This window comes from Mauremys reevesii, linkage group 6 (genome assembly GCF_016161935.1).
Source record: "Mauremys reevesii isolate NIE-2019 linkage group 6, ASM1616193v1, whole genome shotgun sequence".
In the NCBI taxonomy this organism is placed as follows: domain Eukaryota; kingdom Metazoa; phylum Chordata; order Testudines; family Geoemydidae; genus Mauremys; species Mauremys reevesii.
In genome coordinates, this window is record NC_052628.1 from 125993090 (window position 1) to 126009825 (window position 16736).

Genomic DNA, 16736 nt, shown 5'->3' on the forward strand with positions numbered 1-16736 from the left:
TGGCAGAAGAACTGAAGAGTGTGAACGTAGCTGAGTTCGGCAGATTATTCTTTATGAATAATGAAAGGATTGACTGGAGACAAGTCTATGGTGGAGAGAACAACTTGTGGAACACTGTAAATGCCTTCTGTGATGGGAGGCTGGTTGAGAGTCGATGGTCCTCATTTAAACAGATGGGTGCCAACCAGCTGGGTTCAAAACTCTGAGATCTTGTTAAATGGATGTGAGGGGCGGAGGGTTTTATGTTAAAGAATCTGAAATGCTTACAGTTAGAATGACAGAAAGACGATGTTCTGCAAAAGATCAACTGTAAGACTAAAAATTAGTATTATCTATTTAAGTGAATACAGAAAAAGGCAATGAATGCGGGGAAAGAACTTAGAAGACATGCTAAAGGATGCTCCAGACAAGCAGAACAGAAAGTTGGTGGGAGGCTTATCACAGTGAGACTGTCTGTGTCAATGGGAACAAGCTACACAAGACAGACGAATGAAGGAAGAAGTTCAAGGGTGCTGCTATAGTTTCAAAGGTGTTTAACAGACTGACCCAGAGAGAGACGATTTGATAATGAAGGGAGTTATGGGGGAAATAGATCAGGTAAGGAAACATTTACAAAATTACAAGTCATGGCATTAATCTTTTACAAACCACCACTCTCCAACTCCAGTACTAGAGAAGTGGGGAGGGGGGTGGGAGAGAAAGGAAATAATTGAGGATCAAAAAATGGAGATTATGTACTTGTAACTGGAGGTTCTTCGAGATGTGCTGTCCCTGTGTGTATTCCACGCATGGGTATGCATGCACATCATGTGACTGAGTTCAGAATTTCTTCCGAGCAGCATCCATTGGCCTGCACATGCACCGTAGCTCTCTTTGCACTCCCAACCCAGAGCATAAAAGATGGGGTGGGCCAATGCCTCTCCATTCTCCCATTTTGACTGCAGTGTAACAAATCTGCAACAGAGAGGATGGCAGGCAGGTATTGGAATCTAGATAGGGACCACATAGCTTGAAGAGCCTCCAGTGATAGGCAAGTAACCTTCATTTCTTCTTCCAGTGATGATCCTTAGGTGTATTCAACATATGGGAGATTAACAAGCAATGGTCAAATAGGTCCTGGGTGTGAGGACACAGATGTGTTAGCTGACTGTAGTACTGCTGTCTCCACAGCCATAGCTGCAGCTGACGACTGACCCAGGGCATATCTCTAGTACAGGTACATCTCTCAGAGATGCATCTGAAGGAGCTTGCCCCCTGGTGAAATGAGCCTTTACCCTTTCTGAGATGGTGGAGGGATGCCAACTAGTTGGTAACAGAGTAATACAACCCAAGATCCATTTGACTTCTTGATCGTTCTGCTATGGAAACAAACAGTTTTAGGTGTCTTTCTACTGTCTTTTGTTCTTTGCAGAAAAAGGCCAACGCCCTGTAGATGTCCAGAGAATGCAGCCTTCTCTCCTCTTCTGAGACATGTGGTTTAGGAAAAAATGCAAGTAAGTGGATGACCTGACTTATATGAAACTTGGAAACTACCTTGGGTAGTAACCTGGGGTGGGGGTGTAGTGAGACCTTTTCTTAATAGAAGGTGATATATGGTGAACCTGCCATAAGCGCTCCCAGTTCACTGACTCTTCTAGTTGATGTTATAGCTTTCAGAAAGGCCACTGTCATGGACAGACAGGTCACAGCAGAGCACACGGCCAGTGGCTCAAGGGAATCTTAGTGAGACATGATAGAACAAAATAGAGGTTCCACTGAGGTGTGAACTTCACCATTGATGGAAAGATTCTGAGAAACCCCTTCAGAAATCCAATTGTGACAGATGTGTGAAGCTCACAGTTATCCACTGGAAGATGCAGCGCTGATTGCTGCTATATGCACCTACTGGGAACTGAATGCAAGACTTGAAGATTGAGAGTAAGTAGACACTCTAGGCTATCAGGGATTCTGGTGGAGTCCAGAGACAAATTGCACTGATGAGCCCACGCAGAGAAACTGAGTAACAGCTTCTCATAGAATCTTTTCTATGTTGGTTAAGGATGGGTTGCACCCGCTTGGACCATGGGTGTTCGATCTCCAATGCCCTTCCAAATATCAGGCTCTGAGTTGCAGTGTCTCCAGATTGGGGTGTGTTATCTTGCCGGCAATGTGAGGATGTTCCTGGGGGGGCTTACAGAGAGCTTCAACTGATCCGTGAACCAGCACTGCCTCAGCCAATTGACTTGAGCTCTGTCTCGGCGGATATTCCATAAATTGGTGGGAAAGCATAGCCCAGGCTATGCTTTCATGACATTAGGAGAGCATTTCCCAATGGGTCTTTGCCCGGGACTGCTCTAGAGCAGTACCAAGGAAGCTTCCGATTCACCTGTGAGGCAAAAAGTTCTCAATCTGGCATTCCCCATTGAACAAAGATGTCATTGATTACCAAATAGTGAATCTCTCATTCATGATTTGTGGAAAAGTGTCTGCTCAGACAGTCCGTTAGGGAATTTTGCACCTGCAGTAAGCAGAGTGCTGAGAGGGTTATGTGATGTTTGATGCACCAGTTCCAGAGAATGGTTACTGTTATGCACAAAGAGAGAGAGCTTCTATTCCCCCATGTTGTTTATATAAAATACTAATTTCATATTATCCAACATTATCTGAACATATTTGGGGTGTGTGGAAGGCATTGCAGGCCTAATGGACAGCTCTGAGTTCTAGTAAGTTTATTTGCATTCTGGACGCCCATGGAGTCCAGATGCCCTGTGCCATATGATCGCCCTTTTGTGCACCCCTGGTAACAATGGTTGCTGCTGGTGCTGGTGTGAGGAAAGGGATACCGGCCTGAACCTTCTCTGATTTTGTCCACCAGACAAGAGAACCTCCTAACTTGGGCAGAATTATGAGGTTGTTGTTTATGGTGCCCTTCTTCCAAGAGAACCAGGCTTGTAGGCATGGCAGATGTAGCCTGGAGGATGGTGTTGTGTGTGCATGAAGCCCCGTGGTCAAGGAGGGAAAGGAAAGTTCTGACTGACGTCCTGGGTCTGATAGCGACCTGGTGTAGGAGAGTGCTCATGACCTGAAACCTTTGGAGAGGTCGACACATTCTTGCTGCAGTCGAGTCTAATGTCGCCCCTATGCAGGCTATGCACTTCAAGGGGGGCCAGCGTGGATATTTTGTGATTGATGCAGAAACCTAGGGAAGGTCCAGGACTGGGCAGAACACAGGTTGCCCGGTGGACTTCTTCATAGGAGTTGCCTGAGAGAAGCCAGTCTTGAGGTAGGGGAAGATGGTAAATCCGTCTCTTCTCATTCAAGCAGCCACTGCTGGCAGGGACAAGGGGAGCCAGCATTGGCTGAGCAGGTAGTTGGACGTGTTACGGTGCAAGTCTTCTGGCTGCTCTGATTTGTGCTGCGGACCATACTCTTGCTAGGACAGGTCCCATTTGTACCACCCCCACTCTCTGACCTGTTCACCGCACTCTGTGGCTGCCAGCCAGGGTCTGGCCAGGAGAGACAGTTTGAGGTACGCACTTACACGTGTCTCTGCGAGCCAGGCAGTGGAGAATGTTCATAACCCCATGGCTCGTCTAAACAGCTTCTGTCCCAGCATAAGTGGGGGGATGGATTTTTTTTTAAAACCAAAATAGTTTACCCCTAGTGCGTTACACAGTTATGCTGGTGCAGCGCAGCCCCCTTCCTGTATAGGAATAAACTATCCTGGTATTTCTACCCTTGTAACTATGTTGCTCTGCTTCAACTCGATCAGTATGATTAAAGCAGTACAACTTTCATGCATAGGCAACACCTGAGTGTTTCTTATATTCAGTTCTTCCACAGTGGATGAGTTTCTCCTTTAGACACCATCTGGGCACACCTAACCTGTAGTAGCTGAAGAAATATCAAGGTGGGTTAAATTCAGTTCTGAGCTGCTCAACTTTCAGTACCGTTCTGCCCTGGGAAAAGGCCCCACTGGTCAACAGGGCATCCTGTCCTCTAAAGTTGGGACCTTCCTGTCCTAAGGGAAAAGCTGGTACCGCACACAGCCAGGGAGTCAATGAGAATGGCAGCGCTGCACCTAGGAAGCAGGTGGCCTTTCCCCCAAGATAGGCTTTTGTCTCATCTCCTAAGGGATGCCTCCTTTTGTTTCGTCTTTGGAGCTTCAGCAAGCTGATTTGGGGTTCCCTTCCCATGCCATATAGAAGTGCCGCATGTTCAACACAGCTATATGGATACCATTCAGGCAGGCACACAAGGAGGGGTTTGTACAACACTTGGGGAAGAACATTCGTTATCCAGCTGACTCAGCCAAACGTAGTGGGGACTTCCACCAACATTCAAGGTTTGCTGCAAGGCATGTGAAAAGGCTTTCAGACATGCACCCTAGCTAATGTAACTCAGCCTGGTTTCATTATCCATTGGACGCTGCTTGGAAAGCAGCTGAGCTCTTGATTCCCCCACTTCCCCAGAGAAGTAATTTTGCCCCAAAAGTTGGAAGTGGGGAACAGACAGTCCCCTGCAGCACTGCAGAGCCACCCCTCCCGCCCTCCCACCACCCCCAGGAGATTTCAGAACCTCAGTGTCCTTCCCCCCCCCTCACCTCCAACCCCTCAGCGCTCACCCTGGCTTCCCTCTGGCTCTCACCCTACAATGTTTCAAGGGGCTCCCATCCTATGCTCAATTGTGTATTTCTGGGAGCAGCTGGTTCATGTTTCCACCATCCCCCACCCTCCCCTGCATCCATCCTCTGTCCCTCCCGATTCCTCGGTGTGAAATCCCACCAGGCTCCCCTACTCTCCACAAACTCCTCCCGTGTCTCCTCCCTCCCCCCCCCCCAGCCCCACAATCTCTCCTCCCACTTTCCCCTAGCGCATCTCTCTGTTGTACCGGGGTTCTTCTCACGATACCAACCTTCCCTCCTAAATCCTCCAGCCATGTTCCTCTCCCAACTCTCTGCCAAACTTCTAATCCCTCCCCTCCCCCTGCCTGGTTTCATTATCCATTGGACGCTGCTTGGAAGGCAGCTGAGCTCCCCAGAGAAGTAATTTTTCCCCAAAAGTTGGAAGTGGGGAACAGACAGTCCCCTGCAGAGCCATCCCTCCACACCCCTCCCACCACCCCCAGGAGATTTCAGAACCTCAGTGTCCTTTCCCCCCCCCTCACCTCCAACCCCCCAGCGCTCACCCTGGCTTCCCAGGAAGTGGAAGTGGGTTCTTCTCCCTTTCCCAACCCCCACTTGCTTTCTTCATGGCTTGCTTCTCTGGCGCTATCCCTTCCCTGCCCCCTCCCAGGTGCTCTGGCATCCACTCCAGGTCCTGCTGCTATCCTTCCTCCTGGTGTCTCCTTTCACCCTCCCCCTGCCCTCAGGGCTCCTGTCATCCCCCCATGCACCAGAGACATTCCTCCATCCCTGGCCTCCCCAGACTGCCTACCGACACTCTCATAGCAGCCTCCCCTGCCCTTCCTCACAGGCAGCAGCCTCCCCTGGAATCCGGATGTCGCCCTTCCCCCAGAGAAGCCCATTCTTCTCTCTGCTGCACCAATCACCCAGCTGCCTCCTGACTCTGCCCTCCCCCATACCGTCCCTTGCTTCCTCCAGGGCTGCTCCTACCCCTCGTCCCTTGCCTGGACCCTCCAGGGCTCCTCTTCCCTCTCCTCCAAGCCCATGTAGTCCTCACCATGGTGTGTCCCTGTCCCCAGGAGCTCCCCCCTTCCCAGGTGCCTCGCACCTCAAGCGGTTGGGGGAGGGGAGAAGGGAAGCTGCTGATTTCAGGGCAGGCCTGGCTCCTGCTCCACAGACCCTGAGAGCCGGGAGGTGAGTGGGCAGGAGGCCAAGCAAGGTGGGGAGCTGACTGCAGGTAGGAGTCACAGTTGCAGAGGCCAGACAGAGCAGCCCAAGAGGCAGAAGGTTTCAACATGGCTTCCCACCCATTACTAACAGCTGAGAGGGTGAGAGGCAGCCAGGTGATACGGGAAGCAGCCTCAGACCACTTTGACCCTCCCCCCCCCTCCATTCACAGCCAACCAAGAACTGAGGGGAGTTACTCCCGTCCCTTCCAGCTGAGAGATGACCCCCTTCCAAGGATACCAGGTACTCCGCGCCCTGCCTCACATGCTATAGGTCAGGAAGCTCTCTGGACCCTCCACATTCTGCCCCCATTGGAGCATCTTTAAACGGGATTGTTGAAAGCCCATCTTCACATACCCACTCAGGGAACTCATTCAATCTGGCGTTGCCCTCCATAATGTTTTATGGGAATATGCTTATGAGTGTAAATATGATGTGACTGGAATATGCTTCACGCAAAAGGTCTCTTGTAAGGTATCAGTACAAAGCTTATGATCTATGTTCATCCTATGTGTTTGCATGTATTATTTCTCTGTCTGGAGTTAGGAGAATAAGATATAAACTTGTATCACTGATGTAAACATATTAAGTGGAAGCCACTAAAGGTGCTTCAGAATCAATGAACTAAACAGCTCTGTTTACCTGGAAGCCTTCCTGGGTGTGTGTCGGCCAGCTCCTGGGTAATGAAGAATGAGGTCTTAGTGACATGTGATCATGTCACTTGGACTGGAATCCATCTTAAACTTGGTGCTTTTCCATTGAGAAGGAGGGGAGGGAACCCAGAGAGACAAAGGATTCCTGCCTTGTGCCAAAGCTGTAAAAGGGGGTGAAGCAGGACAAAGAGGGTCCCAGTCATGAGAAAGTCCCTGCTTTCCACCTAAGATGCCTGCTGGGACTAACAAGGTCTGTACCAGGGGAAAGGAAGGAGTCTAGTCTGTGAAAGAAGCTAATTGGAACATCTGAGGGTGAGATTTACTTGTAATCAGTTTCTTAATGTATTAGGCTTAGACTTGAGTGTTTTGTTTTATTTTGCTTGGTGACTTACTTTTTCTGTCTATTACTTGAAACCACTTAAATCCTACTGTTTATACTTAATAAAATCACTTTTGTTTATTAGTAAACCCAGAGACACTGGGGGAGCAAACAGCTGTGCATCTCTCTCTCTCTGAGTGTTATAGAGAGCAGACAATTTATGAGTTCACCCTGTATAAGCTTTATACAAAGTAAAACAGATTTATTTGGGGTTTGGATCCCATTGGGAGCTGGGTGTCTGGGTGCTGGAGATAGGTGACCTGCTGAGCAGTTTTTGGTTATAGTCTGCAGCTCTGGGGGTGTGGACCAGACCTGGGTCTGTGTTGCAGCAGGCTAGCATGTCTGGCTCAACAAGGCGGGTTCTGGAGTCCCAAGCTGGCAGCGAAAATGGGCTCAGAGGTAATTTGAGCATGTCAGGTGACAGTCCCAAGGGGGTCTCTGTGACTAAACTCATCTCACAGTCTACATAAGCGTGTAACTGCAAGTATGAGGCTTGCTTAATTGTAACCCACATTAACGGGGTGACCACTTGCCTGCCTAATGTAACACAGAAACATTTAGAGGCTTTGGAAATAAGTTTTGAGAGGAAAAGTTAAGTTCTTTCCTCTTCTTGTAAAGAAAGAAACAGACAAACTGTGTTTGTTTTGTTTTAATTGATCATTGATTGAATCATGTCACATTTCAAATGAAGTGCTTTGTTCAAAAACGTTGTGCCCAACATTAATAGCCCATTCATTTTTTGTTTACAAGGTCTACTCTTAGACTATTTCCTTTATATACATACACATGTATAGCTTTTCATTTCACTAGTAGCAAAATGACTTGATACATTGCATTTCCTGATAAAGATGCCAAAAATAAGGTTCAAACTTCCTTCGTCTTTCCACTCACCAAAAACAAAAAACTCAAATAAAAAGTACAGTAGCAACTACATGAAATTACAAAGTATCTCCAAGTGATTTAAATCTTCCTAATGTAGATGCTGATCACATCTAGAGGACTAAATTGCAAATATACAGTACATTCAATTAAAGAGGTTTCTAGATGCCTCTCAATCCTGTTTTGCAACACTTCATCAAAAAACTTCAATCAGAAAATGCATCCTTCATAGACCAGTTGCATTCATATTTTTGGAGTGTCTGTTTTAAAATGCGAGGCAGTATAACCACGTGTGGCAATAAACTTATCTTAAGCAGGGGGTAAGCGAATTATGCAAGATTCAAAGAGATTAGGACCACAGGCCATTTGTTATTCTCTCACCTTAATACACAGATTTCAATATTCTATGACCATTGCTAAAGATCCTGAATACACATCTCTGGTAGTTAAAAGATTTCTGCACTAGGAGCAGACTAAAGCAGTGGGAAAGTGACACATTCTTATTAGCGATTTTGAAGGCTGATTACCTTCAACTCCAACAGAAAAACGTCAGCTGACCCACAAAGAAAAGTGCAAGACCAAAACGTTAAGGTTTTATTTTAACCTCCATTCACAATATCAAAGCATTTGTGATAAAGAAATTCTTGGAAAACTAAGTGTAGAACTTATACAAGTGAATCACTTTTAAATCAATTAATTAAACCCTGCAACTATTTTTCATAGGCAGCAAATGAAACTATTGGCTGTGACGTGGGCCTACATTGCCAGTGGCTGGAAAACTAAAAGCCTGATCCGGAGACACTGAACATTTGTGAATCCCAATGACTGAGAATTCCAAGTCCTCAGCACCTCCCAGCTCAGGCGCGTATTTGTGCAAAATCTTAATGCCCAGAACACATGAGAGAAGAAACTCTGCTTGGAGAGGAACTTATTCTGCTCCATGGCACAAAGCCAACTCTTCTAAAAGGAGGTAAAATAAACCCCAATTCAATCTAGTGAGTGTGAGCACTAAAGGAGCAGCAGCTCACTTTACACCAAGTAGTACACAGGGAAAGACCACTTGCCGGTTTTGCTGATGGATGAAGAAGGGCTGAAAGTGTCCCTGCTATTGCTATTTATGCTCACATCCCTCCTGGCCAGTGTGGTTTAGGATGACAGTTTCAGGTCCTGCCTACCTTCTTTGCTGGAGGAAAGAAGTGACAAAGCAGAAGGGCTATTTAATCAGACTGTTCTTTCGGTGGCCTACTTAGCTCCATAGCTAACACCCACTAGGGAGAAAAGACTTCTCTGTTAATTACTCTATATGGCTACCCACGGCTGAAAATACCAAAATGCTCAATTCTAAATCACTGTTCTATTCCTATTGGATATGTCCAACGAGTTCTCAAGCCAAGGTAGAGAAGGCCAGGCTTGGCTTGCCCTGTGATCTTACAGTTAAAGAAAAAGCAAGCGGATTTCATCATCACCACACACACTTTCAGAAAGATATTGCCCTCCTGTTAGGTCGTCTTTAAAGTACACTGAACCATTCTTAACCACGTCTTCACTGTCAGTTCTCCTTTGGGTCAGATCCACAGTCATACCTCAATTGTCCTACCCTACAGAGCTGACAAATTCTTATTGTCTAGTTTATTAACCCGGAAACAAAATTACTAGAACTGTCCCTCACGCTCACATTGTATATTCCCTTCCCTCACTGCCCCACCCCTCAAAAATAGTGGTCCTTGCAGCCAGGCCTTGGTCCTGGATGTAACTGATTGCAGGCAGGCAGTGCTGCTCTGAAAACAGCTGGAGAACAGAGACCAGAGACTATACAAGTCTTAGCTTCGGATTCTGCATTTGATTATGATGGTGCAAGGCAGTCAATGGAGTAACAGTGATTTTTTCACACTGCTGTTTGAAGTGAGTTTAGAATCGGGCTGTTGACCTCTGGTCCTCCACAATGATTTACGCTAAATCATCTTAAGTTTGCTCCTGCACTACAGCAGTGTTGACTTTGTCAAGGACTAACTCCTTTGTGGCTGCAGTCATGAATTGATAACGCGCAAAGGAGGTTGCTTTTCATTCACAGTAGGCCTGAAAGGACTCCAGATCCAGACCCCAAAGCATTACAGTTCAGTATACCAAGTGTTGTCTTTAGAAGCTGCACTGCTTATGGACTGAAATAGTGGATAACCAGACGGAATACCACCTTTGCAAACACAGCAAGTGCAAAGTTTAAGACATAATACATGACTACATCAACAGGCCAGCAATCTGTATGAACTCCAATTCATCTGTGATGGATATCAAATTAACTTCTCAGGGGACAATTGTTTCTAACTCTTAAGTGCACGTTGTTACCTTCAGTTTTGCTTCAGACTCTAAAATGCTCTAAATATTTTTTTATGTAGTGTGGTCGTAGCCGTGTGGGTCCCACGGTATTAGAGAGACAGAATGGGTGAGGTAATATCCTTTATTGGACTAACCTGAAGAAGAGCTCTGCGTGGTTCGAAAGCCCGTCTCTCTCACTAATAGAAGTTGGTCCAAAAAAAGGTATTACCTCACCCACCTTGTCTCGCTAAATATTTTTGATGACGAAGCCCCACACGCTGAGTTACTAACAGAGCATATAAAATCAAGTTGTGATGGGTACTTGTTCTAATTTTAAAGGCTTAACATGCTCGGGAATGAGATGCTGAGGAGGAAGGGGAAAGAACAACGCAACCAGTAAGGGGCAGTCCAGTGAGAAGAGCTACCGTTTACATTTAAATGAGCAGTTAACAAGTGAGAGGGTAAACACGCATCATTTCAGTATGGTTGAAGGCATGCATCTGCGAGCAGGATTAGCTGGTACATCCAGCTGCATTGCATTTTGTAATGAATTGTAAGGGCTGCAGTTAAACTGAAAACTCATTGCAGGTTTGCATTACCAGTAGGGTGCCCAGATAGCAAGTGTGAAAAATTGGGACGGGGGGGGGGGGGGTAATAGGAGCCTATATAAGAAAAAGCCCCAAATATCAGGACTGTCCCTATAAAATCAGGACAACTGGTCACCCTAGTTACCAGCGAGGTTCCAAGTACGAAGAGAGGGGTTTGCAGGGCACTAGGCTACAGACCAGTGAGGTTGGGATTACTGAGTGGTGTCACATGTCTACTTATCCTCCAGCTGCAGAGGGAGGTTCCTGCTGCCACTTCAATCTCATTAGGAGCAGAAGTCGATGGACCTGCCCTGTGCTAGATCTCATTTATTGCTCATTTATTTTTCATTTTTCATCCTCTCTCCGTTAAAGTCCTTGCAAGCTTTCTGGGGAAGGGCTTTTTCTCTTGCTTCTCAAGGGTCTAGCACGCACTTGTTGCTATGTAAATAAAAGTAGCTGCGGATCAGGCCTCAGCCAGGGGCAAGAGGGAGCAGGGTGACATGGTTCTCTGCAATCAATCAGCACTACTTCTGCTCCCTAGCGCTCAACTGCTTATAAACCTCACTAACGGGCTCAAACGCCTCCTCCTTCGCATGGGTGAGCCCCCAAAACTTCCTCTGGAGAGAACGGAAACTGGAACACCTAGAACTTCTGGAAAGCAAGACCCCAGTGAGGTTCTACTGTACGTCCAATCTTTAACCAGGGTTCAACAATAACATTAGGAATCGCTTTTCCAAAGTGTTTAAGTTAGGGAAAACTGACAATCACCATTACTCCTTAATACCACTGTTAAATACCCAACTAGCTTATTCTGCTAATGCCATTCTAGGTAAAAGAAAAACAGCCCTGAACTCAGCAGTTCCTCTAGACGTGTACTCACTAGCCACTTACACACTCCAGCCACACTATGTCTCGCTGTAGGAAAAGACTAACTAAAATGGCTGCATTATTTTAAATTAGGACATGTATTTAGATGTGTATCTTTTGGACTGTGGGTGTGTCATGCGTAATTGTTTCGTCAAAGATTAAATTAAATTAATCACAACATTCAACCAATAGGACGAGTGTGTCCAGGGTGTGCAGTGGTGGCACTTCCTGTCCCCAGCCATGGTGAAGATCCACTGCTCCTTGTACTAGAGGCTGTGGCATTTCAACAGTGATAATTGTGATTTCTGAAAAACCACAGACGGAAACATGAACAGTTCTTTACTGAAACCCACTGTCTACTACATCCATTCTTGCATCCCGTAATAAACAATTCAGTCAAAGGCAATCCAGTGTCTCTAGCAAGATTTACTAATTACACATCCATACAGCATTTTCCATCCCCAAAGACTTCAAACATCTCTATCACTTCACCCGTCAATTAAATGGAAATACCTGGGGTGAAAGGCAGGCAACTCATTCCTTACAGTACCCCACAATTGGTTAAGGGGTGACCCTATGCTGTTAATTATTCATATTGCCTCTCCATACTTCATTACTTCACTAAGACTTCACAGTAACTTGGCAGAATTGGTCTTTTCTTAAACATCCACTACCATACTCCCCAGTTCTCCTAGACTTCAAAGGACACCACACTGGAAAGCTAGCTACGTTTCAAACTGACTTGAGTTTCTGGTCCTGTACTTGTCCTTCCCTTGCTGTGCCAATTTTTATTATTTTAAAATTGCTCCCTGTGGCTGCCCCCCAAACCTGCACAGTGATGATACAAGAGAAAGAGCAAAAAGTGACTGCACACGAAGTGCTGTGAAATACACAAAGTAAGCAGAAAAAAATAGTTCTCTAACCTTTTCCGTTGCAGTAATCTTAGTCGCTATACATGTAGCAACGAAAACAAACATGATTTTAAAATGGACAACATCCCTTTAAAAAGGTCCCTGAATGTCCTGCACTACTGCCTAATGGTCCAAACCACCCCTCCACCCCCCGTGTATACAACTTATATTGCTTTACATTACCTTGCCCCAGACAGATTTGTAAAAGTCCTTATAATCTTAATACTTCAGCCCTCCCAAGAGGACCCTAAATTTCATGAAAATTGGCCTTGTATACAAGAACTATGAAGGGCCCCAAACACGTAAAGTGAGTTTCTCATGTCCATTCCACTCTAGGAGTGTGTGCACCCACATGCACAGTTGTCAGAGACTTTTGCCTTAGTGGTGTTTGTAGGGCCGGCTGTGGCGCCCTCTGGAGTGCCGCACTCATGTGTCGGTATATCAGGCGCCGGCAGCCCTATGTCCTCTCAGTTCCTTCTTGCCGGCAACTCGGACAGAGAGCCAGGAGGGCAGGTAATGGAATGGACATGAGCAACACATCTCGAAGAACAGTTACGAAAGGTAGGTAACTGTTTTTAATTCTTCGAGTGCTTGCTCATGTCAAGTCCATTCTAGGTGACTCACAAGCAGTATCCCTGTGGGTGGTTTCAGAATAAACGGATGTGCAGCTTGTAATACTGCTCTACCGAAGCCAGCATCGTCTTGGGCTTGCTGAGTAAGCGCATAGTGAGATGTGAACATGTGAATGGACGACCAGGTGGCAGCCCTGCAGATGTTTAGAATTGGCACATGGGCCAGGAAGGCCGCTGGCAAGGCTTTTACTCTAGTCGAGTGGGTGGTTACAATCCCCGGTGGAGGCACTTTTGCCTGATAGCAAAATCAGATGCAGGCAGTGAGCCAAGATGAAATTCTCTAGGTGGACACTGGACGACCTTTCATCCTATTGGCCACCACGATGAACAGCGTCGACTTGCGGAATGATTTGGTCCTCTCGATGTAGAAGGCTTGCAGGGAGTGCAACCTACGTTCCTCCTCAGACTTGTGAGGCTTCAGGAAGAAGACTGGCAAAAATATATCCTGGCTCATGTGAAATTGCAAAACCACCTTGCACAGGAAAGCCGTATGTGGCTGCAGCTAGACCTTGTGCATGAAAAACAGTGTATAGGACAGGTCCGAGGTAAGAGCCTAAATCTCAGAGACACTTCAGGCAGAAGTTATCACCAGCAGGAATGACAGCTTGCAGGAGAGCAGAAGAAGGGAACGGGATGCCAAAGGCTCAAAGGGAGCTCTCCTGAGCCTGGCAAGCACCAGATTCAGATCCCATGGAGGGACTGGGTCCCAGACCTGGGGGTAAAGTCACTCCAGACCTTTCAAGAACCAGACTGTCATGTTATGAGTGAAGACCGACCTGCCCTGGAATGGAGGGTGAAAGGCTGATATGGTGGCTAAGTGGACCTTAATTGATGGCGCTTGAGATGCATAAGGTAGTCCAGGATTGACTGCAGCAAGGCCTGCTCAGGCCTAACCCCTAGGGCCGAGGCCCAGCACGTGAATAGTTTTCATTTGGCCAGGAAGGTTGCTCTAGTGGAGGGTTTTTTTTACTACACAGTAGGATCTGCTGGACACGGGCTGACCACTCCCACTCTTCAGCAGTTAACCATGCAGCAACCAAGAGGTCAGGTGCAGTGCTGCCAGATTCGGGTGCAGGAGCCTGCCGTGATTCTGGGACTGAAGATCCAGCCAGAGGGACAGCTGCAGCTGCAACAGGAATGTCACCAACAGGTCCATCAGTGTGCCGAGGACAAGCCGGGTCTATCAGGATAACCTTGGCCTTGTCCATTTATCTTCATGAGGACTCTGTGATGCAACGGCACTGGTGGGAAAGCGTACATCAGAGCCCCGACCACGGAAGTAAGAAGGTGTCCGACAAGGAGCCCCTGTTGATCCCCCAAAATGAGCAGAACAGATGGCATTTCCTGTTCTGTCAAGTTGTGAACAAGTCCACCTGGAGAGATCCCCACTTTCAGAAGATCATGCTGATCACCTCGGGGTGGAGTGACCATTTGTGGCAAGACAAGAAGGCTCTGCTGAGGCAAGCTGCTAACATGTTCCTGGTTCCGGGGAGGTGTGCTGCCACAAGATGAATGGCATGCTGCACACAGAAGTCCCAGAACTGGAGGGCTTCCTGGCAGAGGGCTGGTGACCTGGCTCCGTCTTGCTTTCGTTGATATAAAACATCATGGCGATATTGTCCATCAGGACTTGAACCACTTTGCCTTGTAAGTGGGACCGAAAAGCCTGACTGGCCAGGCAAACCGCTCTGAGCTCCCTGACATTTATGTGGAGGGAGTGGTCAAACCCCGACCAGCAGCCTTGTGCACTGAGCTCGCCCAGGTGGGTCCCCCAGCCCAGGTCTGAGACGTCTGAAACCAGAGGTAGCGATGGCACCGAGGCCGCCAAGGGAACTCCCTGCAACGCCAATGCGGGGTCCAACCACCATGCCAGTGATGACTGGGTCTGGTCTGGCACCTTGACTACCAGATCGGGGTCATGCCTGTTGGGGATATAGACCGATGCCAACCAAGCCTGCAGTGGCTGGAGGTGGAGCCGGGCATGAAGGAGCACGTAAGTACAGGCAGTCATGTGGCCTAGCCACCATAGGCAAGTGCGGACAGTGGTGAGTGGGGGCCCCTTATACAGGAAATCACATCCGAAATGGCTTGGAAATGGGCCTCCAGAAGGAAGGCTCTGGCCCATGTGGAGTTCAGGATTGCCTCAATAAACTCTATTCATTGCACTGGTCTGAGGGTCGATTTCTTTTCACTAATAGGCCCAGGTCGTGACAGGTGGAATGCACCAGATCAAGAGACTGTTCTGCACTTGATCCCGCGACCTGCCCTTGATGAGCCAATTGTCGAGATAAGGATAGACATGGCCCCCCCGATGCCTCAGGTAAGAGACTATTGGGGCCAGGCATTTTGTAAATACTCGTGGTGCTGAGGAGAAGCCATGGGGAAGCGTCGTGAATTGGAGTCGATGAGAGGATGGAAACTGGGAGGGCAGTGCTGGCGATCTGTGGTGGTGAACCGGTGACCTGGGCTGATGAGGAAACCAGGGACGTGGCGACAAGGAGTGCTGCCCCAGCTCCAGAAACCGGCGGCATTCACTTGCCTTCTGGGAGGCTTTCGTGGCTGGCTTGCCCTTGTAGGGAGCCTCTGCCGGGTCCATCGCCGCATGCGATGTCCTTTGCTTTCTCAGTGCTGGGAGCAGGGAAGGCGTTAACTCTGCCGTAAGTCTGAGTCCCCTATCACTCCCTGGAATCAGTGGCAGATCCCTTGGGGGGGTAGGAGGTCCCCTCAGAGACATGTCCCCTGTGGCTCTGGCATGGGCCGGTGGCCAAAACAGGGTCCTTTACCCAATGCCCCTTGGTCCAACTTGCTCAGTGCTGGTTCCTACTTTTTAGGCTTCTTCTTGGGGATCGGTGCCGGGTAGAGCCCGGTTCACTACACACCGAGGCCAAAGTGCTGGGAGCTGCGTCCGTCCAGGACAGTTCTGAGGCTGGAGAGCAGCCTCCATGAGGAGGGCCCTCAAATGAATGTCGCATTCTTTCTGTGTCTTGGGACGAAAGTTCTTACAGATGCAACACTTTTTACCTGGGATTCCCCCAGGCACTTCAGACAGCTGCCATGCAGGTCACTAACAGGCAGGGCTTCAAACCTGGTGACCGGAGCCTGCCCTGCCTGGTACAAAGTCCCCACCAGGATCCTTACTGACTAACCGCAGTACTGAAGAGCTACAACAAAACAAAACTATTTACAGCTGTAACTCAAAGGGAGAGAACCACTGACCACCTGCGAGGCACTCTGACCAACCAGCACAAGCGGCAAAAGAAACGGAGAGGGCATAGGGCCGGTGCTGCCTGATGTACCGATGCATGAGTGTGACACTCCAGAGGGCACCACAGCCACCCCTACAAATACAGCTAAGGCAAAAGTCTCTGACAACTGTGCATGTGGGTGCACACACATCCAGAATGGAATCGACACGAGCAAGCACTCGAAGAACCACCAATGAGATTAACGCTAATTCAGAGCTGTACCGGCATAAACCCATACTTTGCAATTCAGATCAGAGTTCAATAATCCTCCACTCTTTCAAAATTCAGTGACCAAATATATGTACACACATTACACACACAGAGGTAACAGTTCAACTGTGTTGTATCTGAGTTTGGTGGGAGCCCGTAAAGTGTACCCAGCATTCAAACAAACAGTCTCTTCTCCAACCCATTCACTGGGATCTTGATTTGTGGGATAA

General features: G+C 47.8%; 1 long non-coding RNA gene across 1 annotated transcript; it reads left to right on the forward strand.

The window, feature by feature from the left end:
• The first annotated feature begins 353 nt into the window (after positions 1 to 353).
• On the forward strand, positions 354 to 15362 carry LOC120407557. Its single transcript, XR_005600107.1, has 3 exons — positions 354 to 597; positions 1412 to 1493; positions 15250 to 15362. It is a non-coding gene; the product is annotated as an uncharacterized LOC120407557 (long non-coding RNA).
• Positions 15363 to 16736: the final 1374 nt, after the last annotated feature.